The sequence below is a fragment of the Vanacampus margaritifer genome, chromosome 19 (assembly GCF_051991255.1).
Source record: "Vanacampus margaritifer isolate UIUO_Vmar chromosome 19, RoL_Vmar_1.0, whole genome shotgun sequence".
Classification (NCBI taxonomy): domain Eukaryota; kingdom Metazoa; phylum Chordata; class Actinopteri; order Syngnathiformes; family Syngnathidae; genus Vanacampus; species Vanacampus margaritifer.
Window position 1 is genome coordinate 9,387,634 of NC_135450.1, and position 22,744 is coordinate 9,410,377.

Genomic DNA, 22,744 nt, shown 5'->3' on the forward strand with positions numbered 1-22,744 from the left:
TTTGAACTATTTCTATTAGTTTAACATTTTTTTCTACTAGTAGTATGAAAACCTATATATTTTTTATTGTACATTTAGAACAGATACAAAATTTGTGATTAATTGTGAATTAACTGGTGACGTCATGCAATTAATTATGATTAAAAAATAAATAAATAAAATAAAATAAAGCAATAAAAAATTCATTTTGGCTCTCACACCTAAACTAAACGTTGTAGACTCAAAATTGTTGCTGTATTTAGTGTATTTTAGCATCCTGAAGATGATTCCAGCATTAATTTCATTGTGCTTAAGCTCATTTTGAAGATTTTGACAGTTTCACCTGAAGTGTACAATCAGGCTGAAAACGCATTAAAAGCAATAAAAAGTTCATTTTGGCTCTCACATCTAAAAGAAGAGAAAGAAAAAAAGAGAAAAAAATAAAATTATGATTAAAAAATGTAATCGCCTGACGCCCCGAATTTTTACAAATCTTTAAATCGCCCCAGGCGACTAAATTTTTTAATTGTAATTAATCGCATGACTTCAATAGTTAACTCACAATTAATCACACATTTTGTCATCTGTATTTCAAAAAAAAATCTAGGTTTTCATACTTTTGTTAACAAAAGTGGAAAAAAATTGAACTAATAGAAATAGTTCAAATGAATTTTTGACGTCTATAGCCGCCAATGGCAGTGAATGCGTTAAGGTTAAAGGTGAGCTGGATTTTTTTTTTCCAGAGCTGAGCAAGGTATATATGTATACAAATACAGTACATAAAAGAATTTGAATGATTTCAAATCTGTATGCATCTTTGATCTTATCTCCTGGCCATCGCTTTCCATAATATACCTCACCTCACGTTTCCTTCTCCTCATGTATAAATCATGCGTGCAATTGCAGACAAATCGGTCCAAGGTGGAAAGGATGCCGAAGGGATGGCGACATGCAGACTGCAGTCAAAGGATGCTAATGAGGCTCCAAGTGCTGGCTGCAAGCGATGCTGACACCTGCTGGAGTCATCGGAGGCCATTGATATCAAAATGGCAAAAATAAAATATGGTATGTTTAAAGAAGGTCGGGGTGCTAATTGCCTTTAGGAGAGCAGTGTTTGTTGTAAATTACTATTAAAGGGCAAACAGGAGTTGTCAAGTATGTGCTGTCAAAATTCAAAGCGCAAACCTTCAACAATCTAGCAAAGTCAACATTACACTGCCATCTAGGGGTCATAAGGGTTCAATACGCAATATGCTGGCTAGAGGACTAAATTCACTGACATTTTGTATGTTAAGCTTGGAGAAAAGTTAATTTATTTCACATATTACATTTGTAAGAAATTAAATTAATTAATTAAAAATTAATTTTGGTTTTCCCGAATCATTTGCAATGGGTTCTTATGTAATACTTAAATTTCTTAAAACAAGAAATTTCAGGGTTTTGTTAGCTGGAAGCTATAGTCATCCAAATTAGAAACATTTAAAATAAAATAAAAAATGTTTTAAAAAATCTCTGCATAGTGAATCTGACTATTATAATATATGATTTACTTTTTGAATTGAACTACTGAAATTAATTAATAATTAATAGTGAATTGTGGGTAAAATTGGCCCATTTGGAAAATCTGCCATCGAGGGTTCATAAGCGTTCAATATGCAATATGCTGGCTAGAGGACTATAATCACTGACATTTTGTATGTTAAGCTAGGAGAAAAGTTAATTTATTTCACATATTAAATTTTTAAGAAATTAAATTAATTAAAATTTTATTTTGGTTTTCTTGAATCATTTTCAATGGGTTCTTACGTAATATTTAAATTTCTTAAAACAACAAATTTCAAGGTTTTGTTAGCTGGAAGCTATAATCATCCAAATTAGAAACATTTAAAATAAAATAAAAAATGTTTAAAAAATCTCTGAATAGTGAATCTGACTATTATGATATATAATTGACTTTTTGAATTGAACTACTGAAATGTATTAATAATTAATAGTGAATTGTGGGTAAAATTTACCCATTTGGAAAATCTAGATAAAAAAAAAAAAACGTGATTTAATTAAAAAAAAAAAATTAGTCTGCTGGCCTCCCTTTGTCATTTTCATGTTTTTAAATTGCATTGCAATTAGGCGATGTGATAAATTTGGATGATTAAATATTAAAGTATGGGTCACATTGACCAATGAAAATTGTTGTTAAAAAAACAAACACAACAGCAGGGTTTAGTTTTCCACTCTAATCTAATTCATTAAGATGATATGAAGATGGCTTAATTTGTACAGGGTAAAATAAAAATAAAAATCTCTGTGTTAACTGAGCTGTTCCCCTGTGAATAAAATAGCTGGCAAAGCTCTGTTGCCATATAGTAACAGTGATGTAATGTGTGTGTTCAGACACATGGTGGTGGTGCTGGACCATCTTTACTACACACGAGCACTTTCAAATGAGTGTGCCTCTGTAAAAATGGCAAGATGTGGACATTAACAGAAAAAAAGACAATGATGCTATTGGGCAGCATGGTTGAATAGCGGTTAGCACACCTGCCTAATAGTCCTGCGAGATGAAATCTTGGCTACTTTCCAAAAAGATGATATTCGGTCATTGAAGACTCTAAATGTGAATAAGAATGTGATTGGTTTCCTTCCTCTTACCCCCAAATTTTCATTTGCTATATCCTCATTTTCCTATCACCATTCACCAAACTAACCGGAACCTTGTTGTAATTCCTTTCCTGTCTTTAACCGTCAAACTGCCCTTTGAAAACACTTCAAACACAAAAAAGAAAAAATGTCTTCTCCGCCTTGAAAAAAGTCACATTCTTTATACTTTATAATGCAAATGAGTCCCATACTTCTCGAGTTCTCCTTGCATTACGTTTCCTTTGATCACATCGGCCCCTCGCTTTTCTACAATGTTTTGGAGCGTCTGGAGGGATTTGACCCCCTGTTCGTGAGGTTGATGTTGGATGCCGTTTGCCTTCCAATTCCAAATGTCAAAACAAAATTTATTTAACGATACATTATTTTGTGTTCATGTTTTTTGTTATTTATTACTATTATTATTATTATTATTATTATTATTATTATTATGGATGTTCAATACCACTTTTTTTTCAGACCAATGCAAGTATTAACATATTTTGGGAACGAGATTTAAATTTTATATTATTTTGTGTTCATGTATTTTTTGTGTTATTTATTATTATTTGTATTGCTATTATTATTATTATATGGGATGTTAAAAAAACAAAAACAATTCTCAGACCAATACAAGTATTATCTTCTTATGGGCACAGGATTTAAATTTTATATTATTTTGTGTGTTTTTAAAAAATATATATATTATTATTATTATTAAGGATATTCAATACAATTTTTTCAGACCAATACAAGTATTAACTTCTTATGGGAACGGGATTTAAATTTTATATTATTTTGTGTTCATTTATTTTATTTTATTTTAATTATTATTATTATTATTATTATTATTATTATTATAAAGGATATTCAATACCATTATGTCAAACCAATACAAGTATTAACTTCTTATGGGGACAGGATTTAAATTTTATATTATTTTGTGTTCATGCTTTTTTGTTATTTAAAAAATATATATTATTATTACTATTATTATTACTATTATTATTATTATTAGGGATGTTAAAAAAAACGTTTTTTTTCCCCAGACCAGTACAAGTATTAACTTCTTATGGATTTAAATTTAAATTTTATATTATTTTGTGTTCATGTTTTTTTGTTATTTATTATTATTCATCCATCCATCCATTTTCTTGGCCGCTTTTCCTCACTAGGGTCGCGGGGGTGCTGGAGCCTATCCCAGCTGGCTTCGGGCAGTAGGCGGGGTACACCCTGAACTGGTTGCCAGCCAATCGCAGGGCACACAGAGACGAACAACCACACTCACATTCACACCTAGGGACAATTTGGAGTGTTCAATTAACCTGCCATGCATGTTTTTGGAATGTGGGAGGAAACCGGAGTACCCGGTGAAAACCCACGCAAGCACGGGGAGAACATGCAAACTCCACCCAGGAAGGCCGAAGCCCGGACTCGATCTCACGTCCTCTGCACTGGGAGGCGGACGTGCTAACCAGTCAGCCACCGTGCTGCCTTTATTATTATTATTATTATTATTATTATTATTACTATTATTATTATTATTATTAAGGATATTCAATACCATTTTTTTCAGACCAATACAAGTATTAACTTCTTTTGGGCACAGAATTTAAACTTTATATTATTTTGTGTTTGTGTTTTTTCATTTTTATTATTATTATTATTATTATTATTATTAAGGATATTCAATACCATTTTTTTCAGACCACTACAAGTATTAACTTCTTATGGGGACATGATTTTATTTTTTTATTATTTTGTGTTCATGTTTTTTTGTTATTTATTATTATTATTATTATTATTAAGGATATTCAATACCATTTTTTCACACCAATACAAGTATTAACTTCTTATGGGAATGGGATTTAAATTTTATATTATTTTATGTTCATGCTTTTTGTTCTTTAAAAAATATATATTATTATTACTATTATTATTATTATTAGGGATGTTAAAAAAAAAACATTTTTTCCCCAGACCAGTACAAGTATTAACTTATTATGGATTTAAATTTAAATTTTATATTATTTTGTGTTCATGTTTTTTTGTTATTTATTATTATTATTATTATTATTATTATTATTACTATTATTATTATTATTATTATTATTATTAAGGATATTCAATACCATTTTTTTCAGACCAATACAAGTATTAACTTCTTATGGGCACAGAATTTAAATTTTATATTATTTTGTGTTTGTGTTTTTTCATTTTTATTATTATTATTATTATTATTATTATTATTATTAACGATATTCAATACCATTTTTTTCAGACCACTACAAGTATTAACTTCTTATGGGGACATGATTTTATTTTTTTTATTATTTTGTGTTCATGTTTTTTTGTTATTTATTATTATTATTATTATTATTATTAAGGATATTCAATACCATTTTTTCCAGACCAATACAACTATTAACTTCTTATGGGGACAGGATTTAATGGAGCTAGCTCAGGACTGCTGAGTGTGTCCATGTGTGGACTTTACACCCGTGGTTTACTGCAGCGTGACGACTCGTCCAATAGGCGAGTGCTATTTTCAGGCGTAATCGGTCGACCTTTATACCTGTGTAATGCCTTTCTTTTCTTTTTTTTGCCATTGCAGCAGCATATAAATGATCTACTTGGCACCTGTACATACATTCATAAAATTGTCTATAGCAGCATTAAATTAGCTGGAAATGTTGAAATAGTTCACACACAGGAAAGCCAAAATTGAGATTTAGAATAACTTTTGAGTAAATCCCACCATGTTGATTGAAAGTATACTCAGTGTGAAACTTCAACACAATTTATTTATTTTCTGTTGTTCACTTAAGTGGCAATTACATTGACCAAATGCTCATTATGTGGGAATGCTCGAACCACGGCACCAATCTTGTTTGACCTTCACGCTAACAAAAACAAGTCCCTTTATTTGTTTTCCACTCCTGAATACATGATTATTCCCAGTCCTTGAACGTCTCAAAAGTGAGTGTGTCTCCGAGATGTGTGAAGAAACATTAAAAGCCTTTTTTTTTTTTTTTTTTTTTTTCAAGATGTTTGAACCAATCTGGTGGCAACTCCCATGCAAAAATAATTCATCAAGTGTAAAAATCTGTCAACACATCCTGAATTGAATTCCCTCTCTTCTGTACTTGTCGCAACGGGAGCGTCGGTATCCTCATCCGTTTGGATATATTCCCCCTGTTGTGAATTTATCACGCTAGATAAGAATGCTTTGCTTTGGCTTATCTCTTAAATGAAAAAGAAATGTAACTGTGCCAATTGTTATGAAGAGGAGCACGCTTCGGCAACGACCCTGTAATGTTCAGTGTTATTTTAAAGGGAGAAATAGAATTCAATATGTATACTATTTTGCGCTTTTGTGATTTTTTTTTACTTTACTAAAAAAAATTATATTACATTTTTCCAAGGGGCATCCCTCAGGGCTCCCTTCCAAAGTCCTTTAAGTTCTCTTTTTACTCATAGTACAGATATGAAATATCTACTACATTTTCCAACATCCTTTTAATATACACCATGAACTCTTTACCCGCACACTTGTAATGCATTGAAATCTGGGCTTGGATTAGCACGAGACGACGTGACAGATCTGCCTATAAGGCGATAATAAAAAATATATCTACAAACCCAATTCCCCAAAAGTTGGGACACTATGCAAATTGTGGATAAATACTGAATGCAATTATGTGGAAGAGACAAATTTCAATATTTTGTTCAAAATAGAACATAGATGACAGGTCAAAAGTTTAAACAGAGAAAATGTATCATTTTAAGGCAAAAATATGTTGATTGTAAATTTCATGGTGCCAGCAAATCTCAAAAAAAGTTGGGACAGAATCAGGTGCTGGAAAAGTCAATTGCACTTATAAAAAACAAAACAGCTGGAAGACCAGTTACCACTAATGAGGTCCATTGGCAACTTGATTGGAGTATAAAAAGAACTTCTCACAATTTTGAAATTGAGTTTGTAGTACAGTTTTGCTGTTTTAAATTGGAGGGGAAAAAAGTGTGCGGGTGTGTTTGGGGGGGAAAATGTGGCTTCTTGTTCCCCATTCCAGGGCATAACTGCAGTACACCGTTTTAGCACTTGGATGCGTGCTGCATTTTGCGCACTCGCCGATCCACCAGCCTCACAATCAGTCAAGAGAGAAGGTGACAGGGGCGAGACCAGAACCGGAAACAAAACTGTATTTCCTTCAAAATAAATGACCGAACAATCATCACCTAATTTGTGAGGCAATGTGACTCTTTTTTTTTTGTGTGTGTGTGAATAAATAGCAATAATCCGCCAATTACATGTTCAGAAACAGCAATGTATACATAAGTTAGGAAATAACGTGAACCCTATGGGTGGGGGCACTATCAGATAACACAGCAGGCTTAGTCATCCTCAGGGTGGTCCAAATATTGAAAGGCCAATTAATGACATGTTGTTAAACATGACGCAAGCAATAAAAATGACTATACTCTAATTCATTTTCACAAATTTCCGAGTTGGTAGGAAGTGTGTATGAGCGCTGCCATTTTATTGTGAAAATCTCTTTCCGGACGTTGAATTCTCCCCTTCCCTGGTTTATTTTGACACCGGCAGATATCCACAGTCCAGCCTCGCTGCTCGTACTCTTTGCCCCACTGTCTCAGTTCCTCTCTCGGCCGCCTCTCTTGTTTCCACTCATTGTTCCTCCACCAAATCCACAGAGTTCGCCCGCTGCCTCGCCAGACCCGATCGGATGCCTCTGGAAGCCGGCGTCGCACGTCCAGGTAAGGACGGCGTTTATATCTCACCATATGTGGCGTCTACTGTCCGTCTGACCCCCCCCCCCCCCCCACCTCGCCTTCACCTCCAACACGCGACATCCCCGGCCTGTTGCCTGCGTCGTCGGCGGCGGCTGCGAGGCGGCTCTCCTCGGTCCCGTTATACGGAGACTTGTTTTGTTTCGCTCCCCGGAAGGATGTTCCGCTCATACCCGGGTACGCTACTCCCCCACCCCAATCACCGCCCCCATTTGAAGCTTGTTCTCGCCAGTCAGGCGGTGAAAAGCGGCAGGTAAACAATCCCGGTGTATCTGGTGAACTGTCATGGTTGTTCGCGCGGTGACTGCTGGTTTGATTTTCAGCGTTAGTTTAAGCTAAATGCTGCCTGCTACAAGGCGTATGTAGCGACTAAGCTAACTGGCTGTCTGGTGTGGTTGGCAGTCCATATGGGTGACCTCCACCCACGCACTGCAATGCAACTGTTTGCATCTATTTGCCCCCCCCCCCCCCCCACTTTTTTTTATATATATATATATATATTTTTTTTACTATGCACGCGTTGGTGTTGCATGATTTCGTCATTATCCAGGTCAGGCGTGCGTTTGTTGTCATGTGGAGGTGTGTTTCTGATCCTGTTATGTGCCCCGATATAAACTCTGCCTCCTGTTATTTCTTTGTGTTTTGTGGTTTTCACCGTGGCCCGCATTATACAGTCTTTTGATCAAATGCCATCAGCATCAGTGACGCATTAAGGTCTGCACATTTGGGTAAAAGTGGCATAAATGAAGCTGTCACATTTTCTTATTTATAATCTGAATGCAAAGGCGGACTTACTTATTATTTACCTCCACTAAAATGAAAAAATTAAATATCTGCGACATTATAAAGTGGCAAATTTGCCAGAAAAAAATTGAATATCTGCGACTTTAAAAAGTGGCAAATTTGTGAGAAAAAAACTCAAAAATTCATGAGAAAAAACATGATTATTTGTGACATTATAAAGTGGCAAATTTGCGAGAAAAAGTCACAAAATTATGAGAAAAAATTAAATATCTGCGACATTATAAAGTGGCAAATTTGCCAGAAAAAAATTGAATATCTGCGACTTTTAAAAAGTGGCAAATTTGTGAGAAAAAAAATACAAAATTCATGAGAAAAAACATGATTATTTGTGACATTATAAAGTGGCAAATTTGCGAGAAAAACAGGAATATTTGGGACGTTATAAAGTGGCAAATTTGTGAGAAAAGGTCACAAAATTATGAGAAAAAACTTTAATATTTGCGACATTAAATTGTGACAAATTTGCGAGAGAAAACTTTAATATCTGCGAAATTATAAATTGGCAAATTTGCGGAATTTTTTTTAATATCTGCGTCATTATAGTGGCAAATTTGTGAAAAAAATTCACAAAATTATGAGAAAAAACTTAAATATTTGCAACATTAAATTGTGACAAATTTGCGAGAGAAAACTTGAATATCTGCGACATTATAAAATGGCAAAATTGCGGGGAAAAAATTTGAATTACTGCGACATTATAAAGTGGTAAATTTGTGAGAAAAAAAACCCCCAAAATTTATGAGAAAAAACATGAATACTTGTGACATTATAAAGTGGCAAATTTGCGAGAAAACCTCACAAATTTACGAGAAAAAAACTTGAATATCTGCGACTTTAAAAAGTGGCAAATTTGTGAGAAAAAAACGCAAAAATTCATGAGAAAAAACATGATTATTTGTGACATTATAAAGTGGCAAATTTGCGAGAAAAACATGAATATTTGGGACGTTATAAAGTGGCAAATTTGTGAGAAAAAGTCACAAAATTATGAGAAAAAACTTAAATATTTGCGACATTAAATTGTGACAAATTGCGAGAGAAAACTTTAATATCTGCGAAATTATAAATTGGCAAATTTGCGGAAAAAAAATTGAACATCTGCGTCATTATAAAGTGGCAAATTTGTGAGGAAAAACTCACAAAATTATGAGAAAAAAATTGAATATTTGCGACATTAAATTGTGACAAATTTGCGAGAGAAAACTTGAATATCTGCAACATTATAAAGTGGCAAATTTGCCAGAAAAAAATGTAATATCTGCGACTTTAAAAAGTGGCAAATTTGTGAGAAAAAAACTCAAAAATTCATGAGAAAAACATGATTATTTGTGACATTATAAAGTGGCAAATTTGCGAGAAAAACATGAATATTTGGGACGTTATAAAGTGGCAAATTTGTGAGAAAAAGTCACAAAATTATGAGAAAATTTTTTAATATTTGCGACATTAAATTGTGACAAATTTGCGAGAGAAAACTTTAATATCTGCAAAATTATAAATTGGCAAATTTGCGGATTTTTTTTTTAATATCTGCGTCATTATAACGTGGCAAATTTGTGAGAAAAAGTCACAAAATTATGAGAAAAAAATTAAATATTTGCGACATTAAATTGTGACAAATTTGCGAGAGAAAACTTTAATATCTGCGAAATTATTAATTGGCAAATTTGCGGAATTTTTTTTAATATCTGCGTCATTATAAAGTGGCAAATTTGTGAGGAAAAACTGACAAAATTCTGAGAAAAAACTTGAATATTTGCGACATTAAATTGTGACAAATTTGCGAGAAAACACTTGAATATCTGCGACATTATAAATTGTCAAAATTGCGGGAAAAAAATTTAATATCTGCGACATTATAAAGTGGTAAATTTGTGAGAAAACCCCCCCCCAAAATTTTTGAGAAAAAACATGAATACTTGTGACATTATAAAGTGGCAAATTTGTGAGAAAACCTCACAAATTTACGAGAGAAAAAAACTTGAATATCTGCGACATTATAAAGTGGCAAATTTGCCAGAAAAAACTCAAATATTTATGAGAAAAACTCGAATATTTGCGACATTAAATAGTGGCAAATTTGCGAGAAAAAAACACAAATTTAACAAGAAAAAAACGTTAATATTTACATTATAAAGTGGCTTTATATATTTATACTTGTCTGTAATACGCCGTCATATTGCAGTGCCTCTTCAAGGTAAAAGTTCACGAGTTCTTCCGCCGTAGGCTTTTTGCTACAACTATGTATGCTGTGACCAATCAGAAGACAAAAAAATGTCAACGTCAAACAGAGCCATATTGCTAATTCCAATTAGCATTGATTCCGATTGGAAAGCCACAGCTCCATTGCTAAAAAAAAAAAAAAGCTATCTGACATTAGCCGGAATGCCTCTTGAGTATACGCTAACCTATGCTAACGCAGCAATAAAGTCATAGCTACAGTTAATATTACTATACAAAAAAACTCCTATATACTAAATAATATTTGTAAATCAATCAAAGAAGAAACACTAAGATGAGTTTGGTAAGTTTGCCAATAACTGCAAAGTGTAGTGTTTTGTGCCGCCGCGTTGTCGTTTCATTCATAATCTCCGTCGTCGCATCTCAAGGGCCCCGCTGTAAATGGGCTGCTCCCGTTTAGCTTCGAGGGATGTGTGACGGACGTCAAGGTTGTACGCGGGCGGAGAGGAGACGGCTACTGAAGGCGGCTTGACTTTACCATTCGCACTCTTTAACATTCAACTGTCGTGCTTTTAAAAGGAAGCTAACCGTTTTATAGCACATGGTGGCGGAGAAGAAGAGAAGTTATTAGAATGTCTGCCTCGCAGTCTGGATCATCTAAGTTGGAATCTCTTTTTAAGTCTCTTTAAATTGTAGACTTAAACATTGGTTCCCCTTTTTTATTGTTATTATTGATTTATCACTTTAGCCTTATTGTTAGCATATACGCCGCTTGATATCTTGTTTGCGGCTAGGGAGGTGTATTTTTTTTTCCCCTAACACAACACGCTAAAAGCTTTATTAGTCTTCACGTGACGGCAACAAATCACCCGATTGTCATGCCGTGCCACAACGATCCTCTGCTTTCCTCTCAGCTTTTTCAACCGATACCTTTTCCACGCTCATCCGAATCGACGCCATTGCGGTAGAAAGTCAACACCCACAAAACCTAATGCATCATTAATGTTATGTAATAAAGTCCACCCAGATAACGTGAAGCAGACTGATTGAGTTAGCAGCCCTAATCTATTCATGAATAAGTAAACGGTCGCACATATTGCCGCGACCGGCGAAATGCATCTCAACTCTTGTGTGTTATTTTATAACACAAAGCACAGATTATATCATCCTTTACCTCTACCTTTGCTAGTTGACTGCTAAAAGGAGTGTCCGGGCGTGGGCCTGTTTTTGCGTCGAGCAAAATGCAAATAATTACTTTGGGACAGTTCACTCCCGGTGGCATAAATTTTGATGAAGCACTTAAATCCAAGAGCTTGATTGGATTTGTGACTTGCAAGTTCTTTGTTTTACCGCTTAGGCTGGATTTACCCCGGCTGGTCCAAAAGTGTCTAATTCCGATGAAATGCCCGAATCCGATTTTTTATGCACTTTATATTTTGACATATATTTCATGGGACAAATAACAGTTATGGCTCGGTTTACACTGATGGAACACATTAAGCATGTTGTGTCGTTTGGGCAGATGCTGACTGGTGTATATGTGTAACTGGCGCTGGTAAAAAAAAAAAAAAAAAAAAAAATTCTCATAAGAATCGCGATTCTCATTTAGTGCATTTCGGAATCGATTTTAAATGTCCCAAAATCGATTTTATCTAAATTATTTTATACTGTCTTGCCTTTGTCTGTGTGCCTTTATTGGGAGCGCTGTTCATGTTGTACCCGGTTAGGCCACTGAGGGGCAGTGTGGTTCCACGCGGTCTAATACACTTGTTAAGTTGTAGCCACCTTAACTCATTCACTGCCATTGACGGCTATAGACGTCCAAAATTCATTTGAACTATTTCCATTAGTTTAACATTTTTTTCCACTTTTGTTAAGAATATGAAAACCTAGAAGAAGAAAAAAATATTGTACATTTACAACATAAATAGAATTTGTGATTAATCGTGAGTTAATTATTGAAGTCATGCAGTTAATTACCATCAAAAATGTAAATCACCTGACACGATTTTCAAAAAGAAAAGATTATTAATAATTAGGGACGTCAGGCTATTAAATTTTTAAGTTTTGTAATTAATCACATGACTTCACTAGTTAACTCACTATTAATCACAAATTTTAAATCTGTTCTAAATGTACAATAAAAATAATTATAGGTTTTCATGCTCTTGTTAACAAAAGTGGAAAAATGTTAAACTAATAGAAATAGTTCAAATGAATTTTTGACGTCTATAGCCGTCAATGGCAGTGAATGAGTTAAGAGAGTAGAAGGAAAAAAGTCCCAATCAAGTTCTAACAACTAAAAGTTCTTTTTTATTTTTATTTTTGCAGCGTGGAGTCGTTCTTTCGAGTGATAAAAGTGCTGCGAGTAATAATTAGCATTAGCAAGTCAGACTGGAGTAGACCTTTACAATTCCTTGCACATCTATGGATTGAAGCAAAAATCGTTGTCAATCAAATCATTTTGAATTTAAAAAAAATCGTTGTTAGTGGAAAATCGTTTCTGAATCGAGTCGCAGACCCAAGAACCGAAATCGAATCGTGAGACATTCAAAGATTCTAATCCTGCACTTAAGGTACTTCAAAAACGGACAAAGTTACAGCAATTTCAATGTTGCCAGCTTTCAAGTTTCATATTTCATACCTCGTATTTGATTTTCAATTTCATCCCACTTAAAAGAGCATAAAGAAGACTGCTTAATCTACTGTCGTTGTGATGACGTGCGTCTTCTGTTCAATTTCATGCCGGAGGGTGTATTTCGACTTTTATTTGTTGCTATGCGCATTTATTATATAAGTCATTTGTAACAAGGAATTTATTTAGTACTCTCTATATACAAGTTAGCTAACTTATTTTGATACACTCCAACTACAATTTGAACTGTTGTGCTGCTGGGAAAATGAAAACGGTGACCTCACCAATCGGAATACGGTATCGCACACGACTATCCGATATGTATCCGATTTTTAGCCACATTTGGACTAGGCCTGATTCTGATAAGTAGATATCGAGTTGCATGAGTATATATATTTATATATATATATATATTTAGATTGTGCCACTTTTCTGAGTTAGTCGTGCACTTTCTAGAAGGTTCTTTCGTCCCCCCCCCCCCCCCCCGCCCTTCATTTGAGCATTCCACCTTCCACGAATTGTCTGTCTTCATTTTTGACTAATGACTTCATTAAACTTATTAGCGCTACTTTGCCAGGGAGGTTAAATATCAAGCGCGGCGAGCCAAACTGGGCGGCGACTCGCTCTACACTTTTTATCTGCATGAAACAGGGTGCCTATTAGCCGCACAAGCAAAAAAAGCCGATCCTGTGTTTTGTTCAGCGCCGAGAGGAGTTTTATTTAAAATAACATTTGGATTTGTTTTTTCGTTTTTTTATGCGGTCTGCAGTAGCAGCCTGTCACCTGCACAGCGGGCGCTTCTGTTTGCATGAAAAGACATTCTAATTTCAAGCGTCACAGTGTTTTGGCTCAGTGTACTGCGTGTGTATAATGCCTGATATTGGCTCCAGTTTGCGTGTGTGCGCGCGCGTGTAGAAATGACAACACTTTGCAGTTTGTGCCGCACACTTTCCAGGGGAGCAAAAGTAATGGGACAATTTCAAGATACAACGTAGTGGAATGCAATTTTCATCTCGCAAAAAGGCTGCTTCATTTCGGCCGGCCGGTGGGTTTGAATAAAACGTGCTCTGTCGGCCATTATTTTTGATTATCGATTTTTTTATTAAAATTGTCCAAATGCTTGGAAATTCAGCTCCTAAGTTTTCTCCGGTTTCCTCCATTAAAGCGGACTGATTCTTTATTTTGAGCCAAATTATTATCGATGAATTGTTGAATTATTATTATTTATTTTTTATTAAAATTGTCCAAATGCTTGGAAATTCAGCTCCTAAGTTTTCTCCGGTTTCCTCCATTAAAGCGAACTGATTCTTTATTTTGAGCCAAATTATCGATGAATTGTTGAATTATTATTATTTTTTTTTTATTAAAATTGTCCAAATGCTTGGAAATTCAGCTCCTAAGTTTTCTCCGGTTTCCTCCATTAAAGCGGACTGATTCTTTATTTTGAGCCAAATTAAAATAATTGCTTTTACTTTGGAAAACAAACCATTTTCCTCACGTTACAGACCTAACCGTAAAAACTGAATCATAAATCATTTATAGTCTGTGTGCTGAAGGTTTTAACTGTATTTGAAAAAAGTGATCAAAATCGAATAATGGACCGATTAATCGATTACAGAATTAATCGTTAGTTGCAGCCCTGATAATTAATAATAATTCTGTTAGAATACTTATTGTGTTCATTTCATTTTTTACAGAACAATACGAGACTGAAAATGGATTTGGCCAAGAGTCCAAATGTTCAGAATCGAACCGAAAACAGTGACCACAAAACCGAGATACGACCAGTCTGTGGATTTAGCGAACGCAGAAAAACGATATCCTGCTTTTACACCTCTGTTGTCTCGCAGGAGGGAGCCGAATAAAGGAAGTGCAAACAATACAAAAAAACCCAAAAAAAAAAATTTTAGGCACCATCTACACAGGAAGAAATCTAACAGCAATGCTTTGTGGGAATTGTTATTTATCTGTGCAGGGTTCTCGCCACTTTGTATTGCAAATTCTGTTCTACGCAAGAGAGAAAAAAAACATTATTTTTTTCCTTTTTTTTTTCTTTTCTGGAGAGCTCAGTATTGTTCATTCGGTAATTTTACTGATTTGACATGTCATCATCATTGCTCTCTTTTTTTTTCTTTTTCTTTTTTAAAATATATTTCGCACATACACATACTCACCCACATACAAAATAAAAATTAAGAAAAATTATTTTTTTGACAGACAATATTTTTTTTCTGTATTGTTCATTCGGTAATTTTACCGATTTGACATGTCATCATCATTGCTCTCTTTTTTTAAAAAAAATAAATAAATAAATATATTTTGCACATACACATACTCACCCACATACAAAGTAAAAATTAAGAAGATTTTTTTTTTGACAGACAATATTTTTTTTCTGTATTGTTCATTCGGTAATTTTACCGATTTGACATGTCATCATCATTGCTCTCTTTAAAAAAAAAAAAAAAAAAATTTTAAATATATTTTGCACATACACATACTCACCCACATACAAAATAAAAATTAAGAAAAAAACTTTTTGGACACAGACAATATTTTTTTGCTTTCCATTCTATGTTTTGTCACTGAATATCCATTCAATACCTCAAAGATGCTTTTGAAACGATCCTCTGAAAATGGTTCTGACTTATTCACTATTCTTAAGGATATCTTGCCCATCAGCAAACCTGCCCAGTGGGCCGTTGTCGAATCCAAGGCATCAGACTGCAGCCTTTCACACGGCAAAATGGGTCGGAAAAGTACTTCTCTGCCATTCTTCTGCTGTCATCCTCCCAGAAGCTCATTATTATCAGCAAACGTAAGACAGTGTGTCTGAGTAGTGAGCGTAAGAGCCAATCATGGGCTGAGTGAGGGGCATGTTTCCATGGAGAAAAGCGTTCTGGGTCTGAGAGGGTACAGAATTCCAGTTTGAGACGGCTGGTCTTATCCAAGGTGAGAGCATTCTCGAAAATTCCCTTCTTTCATGTCTGCTCGCCTCGACTGTTCTATGTTTCGACTGAGACTTGGTTCCGTGGCAAATCCAGGTCCAGAAAGTCAAAGCCCTGCCACAGTTTGGCGTTAGCCCCTGATGCTAGCCAGCTAGCTAGCAGGTAGGGGTGTGAATTGCCTAGTACCTGGCGATTCGATTCGTATTACGATTCATAGGTCACGATTCAATACCGATTAATCCCGATACGAATCTATAAATTGATTATTGTGATTTTTTTTAAACTCAAATTTAGAAAATACTAATCAGTAAACTTATACATGTACACTGTAAGATTTGTATGGAAATGTGTTTATCTGAAAAATCAGGTTGCAGTCTGTTTCATGTTTAAGGCTTAATGTTCTATTAATATAATATTCTTCCATGCTTAATGTGTGAATCCTAACCCTAAGTAAGACGTTTTGTTGAATATTCCCATAAAAAAAATTCATGTTTAAAAATCGATTCGGCCGCATATGGAATCGATTTGAGAATTGCGCGCTGTAATATCGCGATATATTGCCGAATCGATTATTTCTAACACCCCTAATATATATATATATATATATATATATATATATATATATATATATATATATATATATATATATATATACAGTATAAATATATATTAGGAGTGTGAATTGTCTAGTACCTGGAAATTCGATTCGTATCACGATTCATAGGTCACGATTCGATTCGATACCGATTAATCCCGATCCAAATCTCTAAATTGATTATTGCGATTATTTTTTTTTTGACTCCAATTTAGAAAATACTAATTAGTAAGCTCGTACATGTACACTGTAAGATTTGCATGAAAATGTATTTATCTGAAAAATGAGGTTGCAGTCTTTCATGTTTGAACAGCACTGAAATCAAATATTAAGACTTAATGTTCCATTTATATAAAATTCTTCCATGCTTTTAATGTGTAAGATGTTTTGTTGAATATTCCCATAAAAAATTGTTTAAAAATCGTTTCGGCCGCATATTGAATCGATTTGAGAATTGCTCGCTGTAATATCGCGATATATTGCCCAATTGATTTTTTTTTAACACCCCTACTAGCAGGTAAACGAGCACCACGGGAGCTAGCTAGCTAGCTAGCTAGCACCTGGGGCTAAAGCCAAACTGTGGCAGGGTTTTCACTTTCTGGACATGGATTTGCCACCTCTGTTTGGGAAGCTAAGACGGCAAAGCCTTTTGATGAAAGATGAAACGTCCTTAAGCAAATACGAGTCGGGTTGTCTTCGATGAACCTTTTGTGGACGACCGCGACACCAAGTTACAACATTGAGATACTCGCATTCCATGTTTGAAACTTGCTCCACCTGGCAAGATGTTCGAATGTGTATTTGTTTGGAGAGAAGGCTCCGAGCTGTCCTCACCGCTGCTGTGACCTGTCAGAGGTTCTGACTCGGATGGCGCCTCAAAGAGTGTGCTGCCCCAGTGAAGTTTGGCTCCGGAGCCCGCAGTGTCCTTTTAGAGAGGATGTGTTTTTCTGCATGCTCGTGCTGGCTTACTGTATGTGTGTTTCCCGAGGAGTTGTTGTTGTTGCTGCTGCAGCTGGCAAAGTGGGTCTTTCTTCTCTCTCTCTCTACTTGAGGGGTCCAGAAATACTCCTGGAACTATTCAAATGCTACGTGTTAATTTTGTCTTCTTTTCCCCGTTTGCAGTTGAGAGGACTTCACTGTAATTGTGATGCTTGGCGGTGCTTTTTGGCCAAGAATTTTTCAATGCAAACCTTGCAGAGATTTTGGTGCTTCTGAGCAGAGGAGCCAAATCCAGGTCCATAAAGTAAAAACCCTGCTAGTTTGGCTTTAGCCCCTTGTGCTAGCTAGCTAGCTCGCTAGCAGGCCAATGAGCACCCGGGGAGCTCGCTAGCTAGCACCTGGGGCTAAAGTCAAACTAGCAGGGTTAGGTCCATAAAGTAAAAACCCTGCTAGTTTGGCTTTAGCCCCGTGTGCTAGCTAGCTAGCTCACTAGCAGGCCAATGAGCACACGGGGAGCTCGCTAGCTAGCACCTGGGGCTAAAGTCAAACTAGCAGGGTTAGGTCCATAAAGTAAAAACCCTGCAAGTTTGGCTTTAGCCCCTTGTGCTAGCTAGCTAGCTCGTGATAGATATTATACCATTTTTAATACTTCATTTTATTTTATTAACCATTGTTACACATTATTAACATTTTAATTCTTTATATTAACCTTGTCGAAATATTTTGTGTCCTGTGCAGAGCAGATGGTGTTGACTTCGTATAGGCTGACCTTAAGCTGGGACATACTATTTAGTCTAAAAAAGTTCCTTCTCAGCGCTTTGTGCGAAAACATATTTGGTCCTTGAGAACAGAATCTGTTTTGAACACCCACACCTGACTCTGTTTTCGCCATCGCTCACGGAAAAGTACCAGAGAGTATGTTTTGTCTACAAATGAAAGAGAGGAGGTCTTTTTAACTATAAGAAACCGTTGTGCACGCGGAAGAGCTACATTTGACGCTCTGAATCCCAGGATATTTAAGTGATGATAGAGGCTGTTATCTGTCCAGAGATCTCTGATTGATTAAAAAATCATTTTTGCAAAGGTGTATTTTTCTTACATTAAATCTATCTTCATTTTTGGAACACGCAAAGAGGACAAAATTCTAGATTCCTCTTCACTCGCTAGCAGGTCAATGAGTACCCGGGGAGCTCGCTAGCTAGCACCTTGGGCTAAAGTCAAACTAGCAGGGTTAGATCCATAAAGTAAAAACCCTGCAAGTTTGGCTTTAGCCCCTTGTGCCTACGAGCTAGCAGGTCAATGAGCACCTGGGGAGCTCACTAGCTAGCACCTGAGGCTAAAGTCAAACTAACAGGATTAGGTCCATAAAGTAAAAACCCTGCAAGTTTGGCTTTAGCCCCTTGTGCTAGCTAGCTAGCTCGCTAGCAGGTCAATGAGCACCCGGGGAGCTCACTAGCTAGCACCTGGGGCTAAAGTCAAACTAGCAGGGTTAGGTCCATAAAGTAAAAACCCTGCTAGTTTGGCTTTAGCCCCTTGTGCTAGCTCGCTAGCCCGCTAGCAGCTCAATGAGCACCCGGGGAGCTCGCTAGCTAGCACCTGGGGCTAAAGTCAAACTAGCAGGGTTAGGTCCATAAAGTAAAAACCCTGCTAGTTTGGCTTTAGCCCCTTGTGCTAGCTAGCTAGCTCGCTAGCAGGCCAATGAGTACCCAGGGAGCTCACTAGCTAGCACCTGGGGCTAAAGTCAAACTAGCAGGGTTAGGTCCATAAAGTAAAAACCCTGCTAGTTTGGCTTTAGCCCCTTGTGCTAGCTAGCTAGCTCGCTAGCAGGCCAATGAGCACACGGGGAGCTCGCTAGCTAGCACCTGGGGCTAAAGTCAAACCGTGACAGGGTTTTTACTTTCCGGACTTGGATTTGCCACCTCTGCTTCCGAAGTATGACAAACTATGATCAATTGTAGACTCTGGGTAACATATACAGTATATACAAGAGTAGTCTATATTTTCTGGGTCGCTGCCAAACAATTCAGAGGATCGTATTATACAGAAATCTAGAGGGGAAAAAAAAAAGATTTTTAAGGGTGATTTTGTGTATTTTACACGAGTACGTACGGGATTTTACGGTTGAGTTTAAATTGACTAATAAAAATGAACTCCAGTACAAAATCCTATATTCCATTCAGAACTGTAAAAATGAAATATGTCCTGACATCTCTCCCTCAATCCCACTCTACAAATCCCCGGATGTCCAGTACCCATGGCCCGTAAAACAACCTTGTCAGCGCCAATGAGTTCTCACCTGAACCAGACCTGACAGGAAAAGCTAACGCTAGCTACATTTTTGCTAAAACTCAATTTACCTGACATAAGTGCACGGTCTGCTTTGTGTTCAACGCGCATTAGTCTCCATCCCAAAGCTGGACTGCATCCATCCTAAAAACTGGCATCTCTGCAGTACTTTTTCAGCACGGGAGTGTCCTGAAAGCACAAAAACCACTAGTGGCATCCGCATTTGGGCGGCGCATAAAAATGCGGGCAAAAAGAGGCAGATGGGGATGAAGGGGGGGGAAATCTGGGGAAAAGAGCGAGGTAATAATTGGGACAGCTGCACAACTTGAGGCACAAACAGTCACATCAAACAGCTCTCTCCACCCCCCCCCCCCCCGCCCCCCCCCTAAAAAACACATTTAGATGCGGCCAGGGACTCAGATGCTGACCAGTATGGTCAGAGTGACAGCGGTCCAAAATGGGTCCGCGCTCTGACGACACAAAGGAACCAAGACTCTGAGCTCTCATGACAGAATGGGATCATTTTACACACATGAGATCGAAAAGCTGTGGTGGTGGTTCCGGACCGTTATACTGGCCTCAGCAGGATCCCCAAATTCTCTGCACCCGCGACCATTGCTAACCACCCTCATGAGAACAACTGTATTGACTGACCTCTTTTTGAGAATGGAATCTGAGCCGGTATCGAGTTGAGCGTCACAAAAGTCCGGGAAGAACTGTACTCCTGGGAGAAGGTGGAACCTGGACCACGATAAAAAAGACGACATTGTGTGACTCACTGACGCTGTGGGCTGGTGGTTTTGTTTGTGATGTTGGAGAGGGCTTTTGTGAATTTTAGTGGCAACGGTGTTGATCCCTGAGGGGAAACGTCATATCTATGACCTCCATTGAGAGGTCAAAATTCGTGGTCAGTTGCTCAGGAAGGGATCCGGAATTTCATTTAGTATTAAGCCTTTTTCATGTTAGTGCCGAGTTTTATAGGGAGTGAGGTGTTTTTTGTCCATCTCTATTTTCTTCATCATAGTTATTTGTTGATAAAATCTGTATTAAAATTAATTAAATTCAATTAATTAATTAAATTAATTGATAAAATTGTATCTATTTTCGGGGTGTCATGACTTCAATACTCACAATTAGTTGCAAATTTTTATAACTGTCCCAAATGTACAATAAAATATTTACTGTTGTTAACTCCCAAAAACGTATAAAAACGTTCTATTTTAAATATTGCCATGGTCCCTAAAACTGACTTTTATGCTAGAGCATACAGAAGGCTCCGATGCAGCCTCTGACCTGAAGAGGTCGCTTAAAGCAATGGTAGTTCTTACAAAAAACGGCCAGCAGGTGGCAGCAGAGTATAAGAGATCAACCAGGGCCATGTTGCAACAAGCTCTTTTCCCCCCATTTTTTTCAACAGGTTTCTAAATAATGATGAAACTTACAAGCTTTATTCTAATGCTAATTGCTGCAAACAGATACAAATGTACTTTTTTTTTTTGTCCTGATGAAAGTAGAGACTGTAATCTTTTTTTTTTTTGGTAAGTTCCATGATTTTATAGCAATAGAACACAATATTCTGTGGGCCTTGCAAAATCTGTCAAAATCTAGTAAAACAGCCTGGAGTGAAGGGGGATGCTTCAGTGAAAATGGCTGAGAGTGAATGAGTTACCAAAAGTGTTTTTTTTTTTTTTTTTTACTTAATAGAAATATGGCCGCATCTTTTAGTCATTGATACAAAAATTTCATAATAATTCATAAAATTAAGATGTACTGTATGGTAAAAAAACGAGTGTGATATTGATTTGTGTTGGTCATTTTTCTGCCACTAGATGGCATAATTGCATTTGTAAGACGTTGATGACAGCTCAGCACATTTTCTTTTCATAAGCGCTATCTAACATTTAGTTAAAAAATAAATAAAAATCTGCACATTTTTAAAATTGTAACATACAACTCGATCCCAGTTTCCACAAATTACTGCTAAATTAAAATTTTATTTAACTTTAAATTAACTCAAAATGAATGCACTAATTTTGACACCTATAATCTATTTTTACATCTACGAGTGGCATGTGGAGAGGAAAACCGCGAAGGGATCGGCTTGATTGGATTTCAGTGGCTGCGTCACCTGACCAGCACGGTTGCTGTGAAAGATAGCCGGGAAACAATCAGACTGTGAGCACACGGAATGTAGGGCAAACTCCGCCTTTGTACCCAGCAGTCACAAACGTTCACAGAACAGTGCAAAACTTCCATGAATGTCATTTGACAGCTTCATGGTTACGTAATGTACCAAAAAAAAAAAAAAAAAGTCAAATGGAACGCCGTCAGGTTTTTGGTCTCCGGTCATTTAAAATGTATTCATGTGCAGTGTTATGAATAATAAGAAGTGATTAGCATCCGCCGTCCTCCAAGCATTAACATTTAATTTAATTTCAATCATAAATGGGACTTTAGTAGTGTAATGGTTCACACAGCTCAATTTTGTGCAACTGGCGTGGTATTAATTCCCACTAAATGACCATTCACAGTAACCCGATTATTGACTGACAAACCCCAAAAATTCTTACTTTTTTATGCTAGCAAAGAACAAGACGTACAATTTAAGATTGATTATTCGGAGCAGGATGAATGCGTGACGGGCTGTTTGGTGACGACGTCAGTACACAGGAAACGAACACAATGCATTTCATCTCAAACCGACAATGGATAATGAGTTTGCTCCGTCAAACATCCGCCGGCTAGGACGTTCTCAAGGATTTGTTGATAAGCAATCTGTAAAAATATTGGAAATCACTGCAGAGTCACAAGATGTGACTACAATACAACGTCATACGTTGACGAGTTCGTTGTGCAACACATTCCAGCACAAATGTGTGAGTTGACAACTATTTTGCTAATTAGATACTAGATTCGATTCGATTCAGAATCGGT

General features: G+C 36.4%; 1 protein-coding gene and 1 long non-coding RNA gene across 5 annotated transcripts in view; both read left to right on the forward strand.

Moving 5' to 3' along the window:
- The window catches only part of LOC144039805 (uncharacterized), an 82,335-nt gene extending 81,239 nt beyond the window's left edge, over positions 1–1,096 (forward strand). For all 4 annotated transcript variants that reach the window (XR_013289535.1, XR_013289534.1, XR_013289537.1 and 1 more), the window contains one exon: positions 886–1,096. This is a non-coding gene — a long non-coding RNA (uncharacterized LOC144039805). The remainder of the gene's footprint in view (positions 1–885) is intronic.
- A 6,098-nt stretch (positions 1,097–7,194) lies between these two features.
- The window catches only part of fut8b (fucosyltransferase 8b (alpha (1,6) fucosyltransferase)), a 127,654-nt gene continuing 112,104 nt past the window's right edge, over positions 7,195–22,744 (forward strand). The window contains exon 1 of the mRNA XM_077553350.1: positions 7,195–7,389. The gene's annotated coding sequence lies outside the window, so the exon portion shown is untranslated. The remainder of the gene's footprint in view (positions 7,390–22,744) is intronic.